Source organism: Ovis aries, chromosome 21 (assembly GCF_016772045.2).
Source record: "Ovis aries strain OAR_USU_Benz2616 breed Rambouillet chromosome 21, ARS-UI_Ramb_v3.0, whole genome shotgun sequence".
Taxonomy (NCBI): domain Eukaryota; kingdom Metazoa; phylum Chordata; class Mammalia; order Artiodactyla; family Bovidae; genus Ovis; species Ovis aries.
The window spans coordinates 2,160,797-2,175,068 of NC_056074.1; the positions used below are offsets into that span (position 1 = coordinate 2,160,797).

Below are 14,272 nucleotides of genomic sequence, written 5' to 3' on the forward strand. Positions count from 1 at the left end.
GCAATACTCAATAGCCAATAACTACAAATAAAATTAAACAGCACAACAAAACCCCTAACAAATTGGCCTCAGCACAGCCTTAGGGCTTTAAGGAAAGCTTTGAGCTACGTTCATCCACCACCTCTTCCCTAAGTGGTGTGCTGGGTAATTTCCTATGACAGCTCTGCTGGGCTATGACGCCCAGCTGCGTGGTCAAGTACCAGTCTCGATGTTGCTGTGAAGGTGTATTTTCATTCTTAATTTTTCCTTTTTGTTGGCCATGCTGGGCCTCCGTTACTATGCACAGGCTTTCCCTAGTTGTGGGGAAACAAGGCTGCTCTCTAGTTGTGGTACGTGGGTTTCTCACTGCAGTGGTTTCTCTTGTTGGGGAGCTTGGGCTCTAGGGCAGGCAGGCTTAGTTGCCCCAAGGCATGTGGAGTCTTCCTGGACTGGGGATCGAACCTGTGTTCCAGCACTCGCAAGCAGATTCTTAACCACTGGACCATCAGGGAAGTCCCAAGGTATTATTTCATGTGATAAATAATTAAATCAATAGAGTTCAAGTAAAGTAGATTACCCTCCAAAATGTGTGTGGGCCTCATTCAATCAGCTTCAAGATCTTAAAAGGTTTCCCAAGGAAGAAGGAATTCCCCCAGGCCTGCACTATGGAAACCCTGCCTACTGCCTGCAGCAGAATTTGGACTTAGATGGAAGCATCAACTTTTAGCTGAGTATCCAGCCTACTGCTGGCCTGTCATATGCATTTCCAACTTGCCAGCCCCCATAAGAATGCATGTCAATTCCTAAAATAAATCTCAGTATCCTCCATCCCTTTTCCCCCCCTCTGTCTCTTCTGCTCCATACAGAGATAGATGGATCTAGATGTATATAGATCTATATATCTCATGGTTCTGTTTCTCTGGAGAACTCTGGTTAATACAGGCTGAGTGGCCATAATTCTTAATTAGCTTGAGGCAGGCCCAGTTTACACCTGTTGTGGTCTAATTAAGAGCTACCCTTTTCCCTCTGAAATGTGTCCTGGCTGGCGTAATAAATCACATGCTCTCTTTACACACAGAGCTAAAGACAGATTTATGATATTCCTAAGTAATGAGCTCTTTTTGCTTAAAATGTTGTGTTTCAAACTTTCTGGTGACCCGCAATAAGAAATGTATTTTCTGTCACAAAACATAACTGAAGCCCATGATGTGCAATGCAATGATCTCTATTATATTTTATAATGTGTCATTTCAAATGCTCTCTGCAACCCACTGACTTCACAGCATGATCCATGGATGGGATCATAACTCAGTTTGAAAAGCACTGACTTAGACAAACGCAGGGCTGGCTGGCAGGCAGGGTTTGTAACGGCCCCGGGGACACGTGGTGACAGAGAAGAGGCAAGAGCAAGGCCCATGTATCAGAGATTCTACTTGGTCTATGCTCCATATAGTCTTTAATGTCACTTCTCCTAGATATAAATAAGTGAAAGTGAACATCACTCAGTTGTGTCCCTCTCTTTGCGACCTCATGGACTATACAGTCCATGGAATTCTCCAGGCCAGAATAATGGAGTGGATAGCCGTTCCCTTCTCCAGGGGATCTTCCCAACCGAGGGATCGAACCCAGATCTCCTGCGCTGCAGGCAGATTCTTTACCAGGTAAGCCACCAGGGAAGTCCCCAGCAATAGTATATATAAACACACTTTAACAGCATCATCTTTGAGGATTTAAAATAGCTCAGTTAGAATTCCATCACCTCCACTAGCCTTGTTGGGTAGTAATGTTTCCTAAGGCCCACTTGACTTCATACTCCAGAACTGATGCTCTCGAACCGTGGTGTTGGAGAAGACTCTTGAGAGTCCCTTAGACAGCAAGGTGATCAATCCAGTCCATCCTAAAGGAAATCAACCCTTAATATTCACTGGAAGGACTGATGCTGAAGCTCCAATATTTTGGACACTTAATGCAAAGAGCCAACTCATCGGAGAAGACCCTGATGCTGGGAAAGATTGAAGGCAAAAGCAGAAGGGGCAGCAGAGGATGAAGTGGTTGGATGGCATTACTGACTCAATGGACATGGGTTTGAGCAAACTTGAGGAAATGGTGAAGGACAGGGAAGCCTGGCATGCTGCAGTTCATGGGGTCACAAAGTGAGACACGACTTAACTGAACAACAAAAGAAATATAAACACACCAATTAAGAATATGATTCTGAAGTGTTTTCCTTTAGTGAATCTCCAGTTTCTTGTGAATCTTACACACAGAGAAGAGGCAAAATGATTAATACTGGCATCCTATTGGATTATGCTATCTCTAGCTTCACCTTTCTCCAGCTCAGTTTCCCTTACAGAAAGACCTATAAAGTCCAGATTCCATCTGCGGCCATTCAGTAAATATCCATGGATTGCCTGTCAGACACAGGGCAAGGCAGGATTTCCCTGTTGCAGAAACCAGTGCTCGAGAAACCAAGCACCACACTCAGAGAGTGGGAGAACTCAGGTTTATTATGCTGGAGGGCCCAGAGGAGTTAACACTCCAAGCTCTGAGCTCTGAACAAAGGGGTTACAGAGTTTTTATAGACAGACTCTAGTGGGCAACACTAGCTGCTAATAGGCTGGTTTAAACTAAGCAGTTTCACCTGTGTGGGAACAGCAGTCAAGACAGGGAGGGGGATGCCTGACCTTTACACAGACAGGCATGATTAAGCAGGTTGGCAGGGGCTGGGTGACTGCAACGAGCAGGACAAGGGCGAGTGAGATAAGCTCCAGTTCCTAGTATTGTGAGTGCCCACTTTCTGAGACCATGTGACCTACGTGATCCAGACTTTACAAGGAGCAAGCCAAGTTACAGAGGCAGAAGGACCCAGTGGTGATGTAAAACTTGAACTTTTCCTGTTCTTCCCTAGCCACCAAGTCCCAGCAGCTTTCAGCAGCCATAACTGCATGTCTGTATGCGAGGCTCCTTGGCCCATCTTCAGAGTTCTTTAGGCCTTTTGTCTCCTTCACTGCACACCTTTCCACGGCCGCTGCTAACACACTCATCCACACATGCACCCTGGTCCTAGCATCTCGCCATAGCCTCTGGTCAAGTATTCTTCTCCCCAGCCCCAGGCACCCTACCAAGTTTCTCCTTATCAAAGATTGTATCCCTTCCTCTTAAAACTGCCACTGTTTGCAGATGACATGATGCTATATACATAGAAAACCCTAAAACTGCTACCAGAAAACCACTAGAGCTCATTGATGAATTCGGTAAAGTTGCTGGATACAAAATTAATATACGGAAATCTGTTGCATTTCTATACATTGACAACAAAATACCAGAATGAGAAATTAGGGAAACAATCCCATTTGGCATCTTGTCAAAAAGGATAAAATACCTAGGAATAAATCCACCTCAGGAGGCAAAAAAACCTGTATTCCAAACACTATAAGACACTGATGAAAGAAGCTGAAGGCCACACATGTGGAAAGCTGTATGGTGTTCTTGGATTGCAAGAATGAGCACTGTCATAGTCACTATGCTTCCCAAGGCAATCTACAGACTCAGTGCAATCCCTATCATATCACCAGCGGCACTGGTCACAGAATTAGAACAAAAAACTAAGGCTGCCCTGGGGAGCTGAAGAAGTGAGGGGGGTCAGGGAAGCACAGGGCAGAGACGGGCGGGAATGGACCGGAAGTGTCAGGTGAGGGGGGCAGGGCACCGGCGGTTCAGGACTGAGCGGGTGGGGACAGAGGGGGACACACCACTGGGACGCAGCCAGGGCAGAGATGAGGTGCTCTTGATGGAGAGTCAATCACACATGACAAGAAAGGCCAAGGACAAGGGGACAGGAAGGTGCATCACAAAGTGATCGAGCCACAGGCACAGCTCGAAGCTCTATTCTGCCGCACTGGCTGGGGGACCCGACAAAGGCCACCTCCCCATCTCAGTTTCAGGATCTGCAGCTGTCAGACAGGAAGGAAAACCAGCACTTGGTGGGCAGCAGAGGCAATGGGCCGCGTGAGAAGGCCTAGCAGGCTGACTGCAGGCTCCCCGGGACCCGGTCCGCAGCCGTCCCCTCTCCCGGGCCACCGCGCATCCCCGCGGGACTGGAGAGCTGCTTCAGGCTCCAGTCTCTGCAATTACAAAGGCACAAGGAGAGGCCGAGCGGAAAGGGACACGCAGCTTCAGTGTTTTCAGAGTGACTGTCACTCAATTAAATGCAAATACATTTTTAACCAAATGACAGTGTTTCAGAAAGCGTCCTCTTCAAGTCTGTTTGGAGAGCAAAATTTAAGATCCCTAGCACTTGCTGATGTAAATTCCATAAACCCAAGTAAGCAGACAATTGTTCAATTACCATACACATGGTCACTTGCCAATAAAACAGGAGGAAGCTAAAAAAAAAATAATGCAAATGCCTTATGAAGGCCTAGATGGCTTCAGCAACAGACTGCAAGGGACTCAACAGAGAATAAAACACCAAACTGAAACTTACTAATACAAAACCAGGCATCTTTTCTAATTAATTTTGCAGACAAGAGCCGAATAAATTAAAATTGAATATCTTCTTATCTAAAAAGTAGAAAATGATTTTTTTTAATATCTAGGCTCTCAGCAATAAGAAACTACTAAATAGCAAGCCACAAAATTAATGTAATTAAATTCAAAGTGATATTCAGATTACAACATTAAATGTGAAATTTGACTAAAACAAAAACCAAAGCATTATTCTTCGTGATATATTGAGATAAAATCATCTTATCTAAGCCTCAAAGAATGATCTGTTCATTCTTTTGAAAGATATATTTCCATTGAGTTATGCAATATCAATGGGCAGGCAAATTATCTGAGACAGAAAAACATCAGTTAATGGAAAAATGAGAAAGTTAATAAACGAAGTCAAACAGGGTATTTTATGAGTGCTGCTGAAAATACAATTCATAGAAGTAAAATACCACCGTTATGACTGAGCATAATAAACCGACTGCTTGTCTTAAAGGCTATGTGTGATAGAAATCATTTAAATCAATTGAGTTACTGTTTCTTAGCAATTTGATAAAAAGGGAAAACAGTGTAACAGGGAGTCAAGTACTCCTTTGGGAGGTGAAAAACAAGCCAGCTGGTTTCTAAGTGCACTTTAATCTGTTTGTGTATTTTCCCCTTGTTTTTAAAAAAAAGACAGGAAAGATTTCCCAAATCAAGCTGCTAGAGTCCTGGAATTTGTAGAATTTAAATTATTATTATAGATTTGGTTATGATGGGTATTCTCTCTGTCCTCCAAGCCCCATTGGAATTGAGAGGCTGATCACCACTTACTCTAACCTTGACTTCTGGAACTGTTGAATCCTTTGGGACCAGAACTCAGATGTGAAATCCCACTCACTGTGAAACTGGGTGGAAAATGAGAATGGAGGCTCCAGAATATCTCCATGAACTAAGGCTGAGTGAAGCCATCCATGGGCAATCTTGGTTCAGCTTTTTCCCACTGCATCTTTTATGAGCATCAAAAAATGTTCACTTTGGGGAAAGCAGAAATCGTAATGCATGGACTTACTGAGAAGACCATTTCCTTTTTTTTAAGTGAAATACAGTTGATTTGGGGGAATTCCCTGGTGTTCCAGTGGCTAAGTCTCTGCGGTCCAATGTAGGGGGCCTGGGTTCGATCTCTGGTCAGCAAGCTAGAGCCCGCATGTTACAACTAAGAGTTTGCATGCCCCAACTGAGGTTCAGCAGGCTGCAACCTAAAGACCCCTCATGCCACAGCTAAATACTGAAGATCTCGCGCGCTACAGCCAAGACTCAGCACAGCCAAACAAATAACTAAGCAGTTTTTAAAAAAGAAAGAAAAGAGACATAGGGGATTTACAACGTGGTGTTCGTTCCAGATACACAGCAAAGCGAGTGAGTTACACGTGCATGCAGTGCTGCTGGTTGTGGAGGTTTGGTCACTCGGTCGCATCTGACTCTGGTAATGCCATGCACGCAGCCTGCCAGGCTCCTCTGCGCGTGGGACTCTCCAGGCAAGAATACTGGCGACTGGAGTGGGTGGCCATTTCCTTCTCCAATACACACAAATACACCTATTCTTTTTCAGATTCTTTTCCCTTACAGGTTCTTATAAGATACTAAGTATAGTTCACTGTGTTATATGGTAGGTTCTTGTTGGCTATCTATTTTATATACTAGTGTGTGTATTGGAGAAGGAAATGGCAACCCACTCCAGTGTGCTTGGCCTGGAGAATCCCAGGGACGGGGGAGCCTGGTGGGCTGCCGTCTATTGGGTCGCACAGAGTCAGACACGACTGAAGAGACTTAGCAGCAGCAGTGTGTGTATGTTAATCTAAGACTCTTCCTTTTACAATCTATAATTATTAATTAAATTGTCCTTATAAATATTAAGCATCAATAATATCCTAAGGCAGGGTTCTGCAAACTTTCTCTGTAAAGAGTCAGAGAGTACGTATTTTAAGTTTTGTGATTCAGAAGGTTTCTGTGGCAGCTATTCAACTCTGCCTTGTGTGGTAAAAGCTGTGTCCCATTAAAACTGAACAAAATCAGAATCTCCCCCTCTCCTCCCATCCCAGGCATCCCTCTCAAGAGGGAACAGACCTATGTTTACCTGTGGCTGATTCGTGTTGATGTATGGCAGAAATCAACACAATATTGTAAAGCAATTATCCTCCAAATAAATATAAATGATAGATTCTTTAAAACCAACAAAATCAGGCAGCCAGCCTACAGGTTGGGCTTTGCTGACCACTGCTCTGACAATAACTAAAGAAATAAAAATGAGCTTAAAATCTAAGTGAGCTTTCCATGTTTTTCTGCCTTGGACATCCTCAAGGAAACAATCTTTTTGGATTACACAAGTTCCCCCAATTCTTTAAAGTCTCTATGAGGTTACCCTTGAAAGATGGCAAGTTATCCCTTGAGTCAACTGTGATTCTATCTTTTGGCAGGAAGGATGGCATAAAGTCTTCACACAAATTAAAAAGAGCATACCTGGAATTGAATTGGTGGCTCCAGACTCTTATTTATCTCATTTAAGACTAGTCAGGGGCCTTGGTTTAGTGACGTGTACACAATTGGGATGAACAAGTATACAACAGTAACAGCAGTCATAAAAATAAGGCATTAGAAAGGCAGAGAGTGAAATTCACCTTGGTAATCCATTCATGAAGATAAGCACTAACCCAACACACCTAGGGATTAAAGAAATCCAAGGTCTGAAAGAAATGTCATACAATCTTCCTATGTCTGCTTTATATCTTATTATTAATCTTCATGGGGATCTTCAGCTTTTTAAAGCCCCAAACTCTCTGCTTCAGGCACACTTTGTGGTGGGATTAACACAAAATAGGGCCCCATGAACTTCTTGGATCTTTGTAGGTCAATATAAACATCCGTCACCTGCAACCTATACAAGGTTTTCCTGGAAGTCAGCTTGACTTAGCGATGTGCAAGCCCCTGAAACCAGAGGTCCCAACTTCTGGGGTCTAATCTGAAGTGGGGCTGATATAATAATAATAGAAATAAAGTACACAATAAATGTAACGCACTTCAATCTTCCTGAAACCATCCCACCCCTGGTCCTTGGAAAAACTGTCTTCTGCAAAGATAATCCCTGGTGCCAAAACGGTTGAGGACCACTCGCTGCCTTAAGCCACTTTTAAGAATGCTACATGGAAACGAACATAGCATACTACTGTGAAATTTAAGAACATTTACAGGAACTGAAATGTTAAGTGTTCATGAAAGCTGTTTTACCATTAAATGCTTATGTAAGGAAAATGAAATCCAGAAGTCATAATAAGGGTTCTGGTTTCCCAGGGAGTTTATATAGAGAACGCTAATAATTTAATATAGAATATGGACTGGGGGAGGGGAGCAGGAAGCCTGCACTAAAGGGCTTTCAGATTTGGTGAATGTAAGTCAGAAGTCTCATGGGGAGGGGGCCAGGGAGAGGCCAGAGCCTTCTCTGAACACTCCTTTGTTTTGCTGATAATTTCGGAAAACTAGAATGATGTTTGGCCAGGAGGTCCAAATATTAACAAATGTTTTCTTCTCCAAGCCGAGTGATTTCCTAAAAGCTGTAACAGGCACACCTATGTTTTGCAAAGACTGAAAGCACTCTGTGCGGTGGTTCCAGCTCTGTTAGTAACACATACCACAAAGGCAATTCCCAGCAAAGTTATGTCAATAGAAACAAACAAACAAACGGAATTTTGATTCAGAAAAGAACCCGAACACACTCCCTAAGCAGACTACATTACGCATCTGTTACTGCAGGGGGGGATGAGCCCTCTTGGCTGGAATGCTCCCCAGGGCAGCAGGGTTGGTAAGCCATAGGCACAAAGAGGCAGATGCTGCTCAAAGCTTCATCTTTGCCATGGTGTATGGCGCCTTCTGATGATGTGACACACCCCGTCGCATGCGGAGGGCGACCAAATTACAAGACACCAAGTCGGAGAGATGCTTGGTGGTGTCATAACAGACAAGTTTGTGTTCTCTGCTGGGGAGAGAGGAAGCTTGTGTAACTCTTTCACCAAAGCTGGTTACTGTTATAGTTATTCCTAAATATCATTTTAAGGTAATCTGTCGGTGGCTGTGCCAGCTCTCTGATGCTGCCTGGGCTTCTCTCCAGTCACGGCGCGGGCTCCGTAGGGCAGTAGCTTCTCTTGTGGAGAGCAGGCTCTGGGGCTCAGGGCCTTCAGCGGTTGCAGCTCCCGGGCTCCCGCGCACAGGCTTAATTGTCGTGGCATGCAGGCTTAGCTGCTCCGAGGCACGTGGGATCTTCCTGGATCAGGGACCAAACCCAAGTCTCCTGCATTGGTAGGCAGAGTCTTTATCACTGAGCCACCAGGGAAGCCCCTAAATATCATTTTTAAAGTAATTGCTTCTCTAGCCTAGTAAATGGCTTCTTCAGGGTATGAGGTTCTCACTACATAAAATACATTTTACTAAGTAATCTAAAAGATATGGAATAGTATATGGAATACAGTTTTCCAGTATGAGGCAACTGTTGAGACAGGTGAATTATTCTTCATGTGTCAAAATAGATTACAAGGTCTTTTGATAGGTAGTGAGATCAGAGTTGGAAGGAGAATTTAGAGAGACACACAAACAGCTAATTTTGATCAAGATGAGAGACTCCATTAAGTGACGCACCCGAGGTGACCCCCCCCCCCTCGGTGACTGCAGAAAGGAGGCTAGAACTCTCACCTCAGAGCCCCCGCGCACCCACTCAACAGGCACACACGGGGCGCCTGCCGCTTTAAGGGGAAAGCAGCTTCTAAACCTACTACTACTATTTCCTCTCCTAAACTTAAGGAAGATGGTTCTCACCTAAATTTAAGAACATCTATGGCTTAAATATCCACAGGGATCACCAGTGATACTGTATGCCATTATTAATAGAGCCAGAATCTGTTACTTTAGTTGGGCTCTTTTTTTTTTTTTCTCAATTTTATTTTTTTTAGATTTTATAAGTCAATTCTTTCCCATCCAGACTGGTTTAAAACTGTGTTTGCTTTGGCAGCACATACACTAAAAAACTGGAACGATACAGAGAAGATTAGCATGGCCCCTGAACAAGGATGACATGCAAATTCATGAAGCATTACATATTTTTCTAGTGACTGCCAAGAGGGAGGCGGTGGTAGACAGTAAGAGTGGGAGTGTGGGATTAGCAGATGCAAACTATTATATATAGAATGGATGAACGAGGTCCCACAGGATAACACAGGAGAACTATAGTCAATATTCTGTGATAAACCATAATTGAAAAGACTATATATATATATATATATACATACATACATACATACATATATACACACATACAAACATATATATATAACTGAGTCAATTTGCTCAACAGCAGCAGTTCAACACAGCACTATAATCCAACTACAATTCAATAGAGATAAATTTAAAAGAAAAAAGACTAAATTATATAAAAATTCCCATCTATGCAACTCTGTTCACGCTGTGTGGCTCTGTCCAGTATGTTCTCCATCATGTCTTTTCCTTTTCTGGTAAATTTCTCTCCTGATAACATGATTCAGGTACCATTCCCTTTCTGAAGTCTTCTCTGAGTCACACATTCCTCCTGCAAAGTGGGTAATGACCTCTTTCATGCTCAGCTTCTACCTCAGCATTTCCGTGGCTACATTCACCCATCACACCCCTTGGTAGCTATTGGTTTACACATCTGTCTTCCATATGATGTCTTACAGAAGAGCACAGTCCATTCTTTTCATTTTGCTATTTCCAGAATCCAGCAAAGTTATCTAAGTGGTATCCAATACATGTATTTTAATGCTGAAGAGTCAGACACGACTGAGCGACTGAACTGAACTGAATGCTGAATTTGAGAGTGGACCATTCAAAATCAAGTCCGTGGAATGGGTTTAATTATCTAATGAGAAACACAAGCCTGTTATCAGCTGACAGCAAACTGTTCCCCATAGCTGTGACTTAGAAATGACCTTCATAATAGGTTAACAGTCTTAAAGTAGGAACTCAACTCAACTCAACCACAAAATCACCACCATTTCGTAAGAACTATCAAAAGAGCAGGTTGTACGAAAGCAATGATGACTAGGAATTCATTTCTAAACTTGGAAAGGGAAATTAATCAAATGATTGTCTCAATAGCCTTTTTATCCTCTATTCCCTTGCTCCATCTCCAGGATCATTCTGCATGGTTGGTTTTATCTAAGGCACCCATCCATGCTGCCTTGGCCAAATTTCCCTGGCCGCTGCCTAACCTCCAGCATTTGTCCTGCCCACTCTCTGCTTCCACCAAAGGTCAGACACGTCCATCTTTCTCAGCAGGATGCGGACAGATCTGTGCCTGTGAAGGATGTGGAGGAGCCCTGAGGAAGCATCTCACCAGTTTCTGTGTGCTGGCCTCTGAACCGGGACCCGTTCAACAACAGTGCCTCGCAGGTGATCTCGCGCCTCACGGACACCTCGTCTATCAGGCAGCTTCTGGGGTAGGTTGCTAAAATGCTAATTACTTTCAAGGGTCTGGTGGCAACCATGCAAGCTGTTTATGTAACGAGCCAAGTCAATGTCCTGTACTGGATAAAGCACTGATGAAGCTTAGAGATATCTGATTCAGGTGGCTCTGCCAGTGGTTTCTTACACACACTTAACAAAACAGCATGTTCATTTTCCCAAAGAAAGAAAAATGTAAAATAAACTAATTCAAGGGTCATAGAAATTAATTATCATTAATGTTAACATGAAAAGTTAAACAGGTTTTAAGGAGTTCTGACTGTGGGACAGTGGTTTGTTTAAAAGACAGCAAAGAAAAAAAAAATCTTATACTGGAAGACGAATACATTGACCCACATGATTATTCACACTGCTTCTCGCCTTTCAAGTGGTAAAGGCGCGGACATCCCCCGTGGTTCAGCAGTTGAGAATCTGCCTGCCAATGCAGGGCACACAGGTTCGATTCCCGGCCCGGGGAAGATTCCACATGCCTTGGGGCAACTAAGCTTATGTGCTCTTTGAGTCTGTGCTCCAGAGCCCGGGAACCACAATGACTGAGCCCACACCCTGCAAATACTGAAGCCTGCGTGCCCTAGAGTCTATGCTTTGCAACAGGAGAAGTCGCTGCGGTGAGCAGCCTGAGCACCGCAACCAGAGAAAGCCCACGTGCTGCAGCGAGGACCCAGTGCAGCGAAACACAAATAACCCTTTTTAAAATTAAAGGCGAAGTGGTGGAGGTTATAACAAACTATATTTCAGAGGGTCATTTCGATCTTGCAAAGCCAATGGTACCAGGGAAACTCCCAAAGTCAGTCCTAGACTTCAGATGCTTTGAACCACCTGCCTTGCACCTAGCGGTAGTTTTGTTCCTCTCTGACACTAGATGTTCTTTTGTGCAACCATGACAAGGCAGCATCTTCCTAAACCACAGCTGTGGATGTAGGAAGTGTGGACTAAGTTTGCTCCAGCGATTCTCTACTCTTCGGAAACTGTGGCTAGCACAAGGGGAATAAAATATAATTCTGCTATTCTAGTGATGCAGGACAGATTAGCTAAGGGCCTAGGGCATCTGTTCCCACTCCAGGGCTTCTGATTCTATGCCCATCCTGATTCAGACACGCCAAGAACACACAAACACCCAGGAATGCAGTACCCAAGGCAAGTAACAAACTGAGAGGCTGATCAATCTTTGGAACGCAGTCAGCACTCATTGCTGAATAAATTAGATCAGATGAAAACATATTTCAGAATTGGGAAATGACAGGATTATTCTAGGCTTATACTTTTACAAAGAGAACAACTTAAACAAGCACCGTGGTTCTCCATGCTGAAATTGGCCAGAGGATCCATTTTTCCCCTCGCACATCGGGAAAAGAAAGTTTCACATATTTTTTCAAATGGGAATGTTCAGAATCAAAGATGTCACTGCGAAAATATTAAAACACAAGCCGCATTTATCCAAGTAAGTGTATTCTTTAGATTTTTGTAAAGCCCAGTTGCAAGAGAGTAGTACGCGGAGCTCTCCTGCTGAGAAAATTATGCTGTTACTATATGCAGCTGTGTCAAATATGCCTCCAAGAAAGAGTGCCATCTAAGCCCGTGTGCTGTACTTCTTGTAGGCGAAGAGATAGTGAAGAAATACAAAACCGATGCAATGCTTTAAAAAGGCAAAATAAGAAAAAACAGGCTAAAATTAAAATTCGATGAACGCAACTACAGTTTATTTTGCAATGGAAAACCACATGTGCCAGAGAAATCACCTAAGGGGTCTACCTTTCTAATCAACATCAAGTATTCTATATTGGCCGGAACACCAACCCAGGACACATTTTTCTGCTTTGCTCAGAAAACAGCAGACTCTCACTTGTTCACTAGATTTGGGGGAGGTCTTGATTTCATCGTAGCTCCTAGTGCCCTGCGTAAGACTTAAGGGCCTGGGGGCGATGATCTCTGCCACCTTGTTTTTATATGTGCATGCTAAGTCACTTCAGTCGTGTCCAACTCTTTGCAACCTCATGGACTGCAGCCCACCAGGCCGCTCTGTCCACTGGATTCTCCAGGCAAGAATACTGGAGTGAGTTGCCATGCCCTCCTCCAAGGGATCTTTCCCACCCAAGGGCTGAACCTGCGTCTCTTAGGTCTCCTGCATTGGCAGGCAGATTCTGTACCATCAGCACCACCTGGGAAGCCCTGTTTCTAGATAAGGGATTTTCATATAAGCAAAATAACTCAAAACAAAGGCTAAGGATAGAAGAAGAATAGATGAGAAAGATAGTAGATGGTATCCCAGCATGAAGCACAAGAATAAATTATGAGAACTGAGCATTACTCACTGAGCAGTGACCCCTCAAAGAAGCATGTGTCCAAGAGCCCTCTCAGACCTCCTTGTATAACATGCAAAGCAGACGGAGAAGGCAGGTGTGGCGTCCCCTGTTCCTACAGCAGCAAATGAAAGGACACTCTATGCCAACATCACCAAGATAATACACATAGGTCTCAGAGTTCCAGTGAGCCTGGGCTGTGAAAACACCCTCTCCTCTATGAAAGGCTCCGCTGAGACTGGCCACACCTTCATCTCAGCTCTGCTAAGAACATTTATTTAGTCTTCAACGCTTTACAGACTCATGGGTCAGAAATTTTCCTCTCCTGCCTGTCAACATATATGGAAATAATGTTCTTGGTGAAAACTCAAATGACCATACAGAAAAGTGTCTTAAATTTTCAACTTGTTGCTATTCAGCAAACCCACCCACACTATTTCCTCTTTTATTGCTTTTAGTTCAAGTAGGAAGTGCTGAAATTCTAGACCTCCAATCGCGTGTGAAGGGGCCTCTTGTAGCAAGATACAGCACAGGGAAGCCCAACTCAGACTGAGGATCTCTCCATAACGGGTCTTTCCTTGTCCCCTACCCACAGAAACTTAAACAGGAGAGAGAGATAAGAACAGAGGTTCAGATGGACAAACATGTGGCACCACTGACGGACATGATCTCAGCATTCTAGGCCTAGAAGGAAGAGCAAATGATCGGGGTGGCTTAAAGGCACATACGAGATACCAGAGACAGTCCACAGAAATAATAACTGTCATCTGTTAATCGCCGCCTGTGTTCTCTTACACACACTAACCACTTGATTGTCGCATGGCCTATGCTGATACCATGCAAGATGGATCCTTCTGTTCCCATTGTACTGAGGAAGACAGGCCACTGGGTTGAATGTCTGGACTTTTGCCCCAATAAATGTGTTTTCAAACCCAGAAGGGCGTCTTTGCTGACATTAAAAACTGCATAGGTTCACA

The 14,272-nt window shown here is 43.8% G+C and overlaps 1 protein-coding gene and 1 non-coding gene across 2 annotated transcripts in view; one reads left to right on the plus strand and one right to left on the minus strand.

Annotated features, from left to right (window-relative positions):
- Positions 1-14,272, minus strand: part of FAT3 (FAT atypical cadherin 3) — an 817,465-nt gene that overhangs the window by 578,104 nt on the left and 225,089 nt on the right. The window lies entirely within an intron of this gene.
- On the plus strand, positions 9,493-9,601 carry LOC114110186 (U6 spliceosomal RNA). The gene has a single exon (XR_003586514.1). It is a non-coding gene; the product is annotated as a U6 spliceosomal RNA (small nuclear RNA).